Raw genomic sequence first — 3,028 nt, forward strand, 5'->3', positions numbered from 1 at the left:
TTATGGATTATCTTTAACCACCAGTGGTTCTTTATAAGGTATTATGACCCGTCTTGTGGTAAAACACCAGGATCCTTGTCATGTGTCTGTGTGCAAGTACAATAAATAGTCTGCTGCATGATACGTCTCCAACGTATCTATAATTTTTGATTGCTTCATGCTATATTATATTCTGTTTTGGATGTTTAATGGGCTTTATTATACACTTTTATATTATTTTTGGGACTAACCTATGTTGGGGAACGTTGCAGAAAATAAAAAATTTCCTATGGTTTCACCAAGATCCATCTATGAGTTCATCTAGCAACGAGTGATAGGAGTGCATCTGCATACCTTTGTAGATCGCGAGCGGAAGCGTTCAAGTGAATAGGGTTGAGGGAGTCGTACTCGTCGTGATCCAAATCACCGATGACCAAGTGCCGAACGGACGGCACCTCCGCGTTCAACACACGTACGGTCAGCGTGACGTCTCCTTCGTCTTGATCCAGCAAGGGGGAAGGAGAGATTGATGAAGATCCAGCAGCACGACGGCGTGGTGGTGGATGCAGCAGGGCTCTGGCAGGGCTTCGCCAAGCAACTACGGGAGGAGGAGGAGGTGTAGCAGGGGGAGGGAGGCGCCAAGACTTCAGGGTGCGGCTGCCCTCCCTCCCCCCTGTATATAGGCCCCCTAGGGGGGTGCCGGCCCTGAAGATCAGATCTCCCAAGGGGGCGGCGGCCAAGGAGGGAGGCTTGCCCCCCAAGGCAAGTGGGGCGCCCCCACCCCTAGTGTTTCCAACCCTAGGCGCAGGGGGGCCAAGGGGGGGCGCACCAGCCCACCAGGGGCTAGTTCCCTCCCCACTTCAGCCCATGGGGCCCTCCGGGATAGGTGGCCCCACCAGGTGGACCCCCGAGACCCTTTCGGTGGTCCCGGCACAATACCGGTGACCCCCGAAACTCTCCCGATGGCCGAAATAGCACTTTCTATATATAATTCTTTACCTCCGGACCACTCCGTAACTCCTCGTGACGTACGGGATCTCATCCGGGACTCCGAACAACATTCGGTTTGCTGCATACTCATATTCATACAACCCTAGCGTCACCGAACCTTAAGTGTGTAGACCCTACGGGTTCGGGAGACACGTAGACATGACCGAGACGGCTCTCCGGTCAATAACCAACAGCGGGATCTGGATACCCATGTTGGCTCCCACATGCTCCTCGATGATCTCATCGGATGAACCACGATGTCGAGGATTCAAGCAACCCCGCATACAATTCCCTTTGTCAATAGGTATGTTACTTGCCCGAGATTCGACCATCGGTATCCCAATACCTCATTCAATCACATTACCGGCAAGTCACTTTACTCGTACCGTAATGCATGATCCCGTGACCAAACACTTGGTCACTTTGAGCTCATTATGATGATGCATTACCGAGTGGGCCCAGTGATACCTCTCCGTAATACGGAGTGACAAATCCCAGTCTCGATCCGTGACAACCCAACAGACACTTTCGGAGATACCTGTAGTGCACCTTTATAGTCACCCAGTTATGTTGTGACGTTTGGTACACCCAAAGCACTCCTACGGTATCCGGGAGTTACACGATCTCATGGTCTAAGGAAAAGATACTTGACATTGGAAAAGCTCTAGCAAAACGAACTACACGATCTTGTGCTATGCTGAGGATTGGGTCTTGTCCATCACATCATTCTCCTAATGATGTGATCCCGTTATCAATGACATCCAATGTCCATAGTCAGGAAACCATGACTATCTGTTGATCAACGAGCTAGTCAACTAGAGGCTCACTAGGGACATATAGTAGTCTATGTATTCACACGTGTATTACGATTTCTGGATAATACAATTATAGCATGAATAAAAGACAATTATCACGAACAAGGAAATATAATAATAATCCTTTTATTATTGCCTCTAGGGCATATTTCCAACAACCTATTAACCGGAGGCCCAGCCCAGAATTGTTGTTTTTTGCCTATTTCAGTGTTTCGCAGAAAAAGAATATCAAACATAGTCCAAACGGAATGAAACCTTCGGGAACGTGATTTTCGGAACGAACGTGATCCAAAGGACTTGGACCCTACATCAAGAAAGCAACCAGGAGGGCACGAGGTAGGGGGCGCGCCTACCCCCCTGGGCGCGCCCTCCACCCTCGTGGGGCCCATGTTGCTCCACCGACGTACTTCTTCCTCCTATATATACCTACATACCCCCAAACCAACAGAAGCATCCACGAAAACCTAATTCCACCGCCGCAACCTTCTGTACCCGTGAGAACCCATCTTGGGGCCTTTTCCGGCGTCCTGCCGGAGGGGGCATTGATCATGGAGGGCTTCTACATCAACACCATAGCCTCTTCGATGATGTGTGAGTAGTTTACCTCAGACCTTCGGGTCCATAGTTATTAGCTAGATGGCTTCTTCTCCCTCTTTGGATCTCAATACAAAGTTCTCCATGATTCTTGTGGAGATCTATTCGATGTAATCTTCTTTTGCGGTGTGTTTGTTGAGACCGATGAATTGTGGGTTTATGATCAAGTTTATCTATGAACAATATTTGATTCTCCTCTGAATTCTTTTATGTATGATTGGTTATCTTTGCAAGTCTCTTCGAATTATCAGTTTGGTTTGGCCTACTAGATTGATCTTTCTTGCAATGGGAGAAGTGTTTAGCTTTGGGTTCAATCTTGCGGTGTCCTTTCCCAGTGATAGTAGGGGCAGCAAGGCATGTATTGTATTGTTCCCATCGAGGATAACAAGATGGGGTTTATATCATATTGCATGAGTTTATCCCTCTACATCATGTCATCTTACTTAAAGTGTTACTCTGTTCTTTTGAACTTAATACTCTAGATGCATGCTGGATAGCGGTCGATGTGTGGAGTAATAGTAGTAGATGCAGGCAGGAGTCGGTCTACTTGTCGCGGACGTGATGCCTATATACATGATCATACCTAGATATTCTCATAACTATGCTTGATTCTATCAATTTCTTAACAGTAATTTGTTTACCCACCGTAA

Source organism: Triticum dicoccoides, chromosome 7B (assembly GCF_002162155.2).
Source record: "Triticum dicoccoides isolate Atlit2015 ecotype Zavitan chromosome 7B, WEW_v2.0, whole genome shotgun sequence".
In the NCBI taxonomy this organism is placed as follows: Eukaryota; Viridiplantae; Streptophyta; class Magnoliopsida; order Poales; family Poaceae; genus Triticum; species Triticum dicoccoides.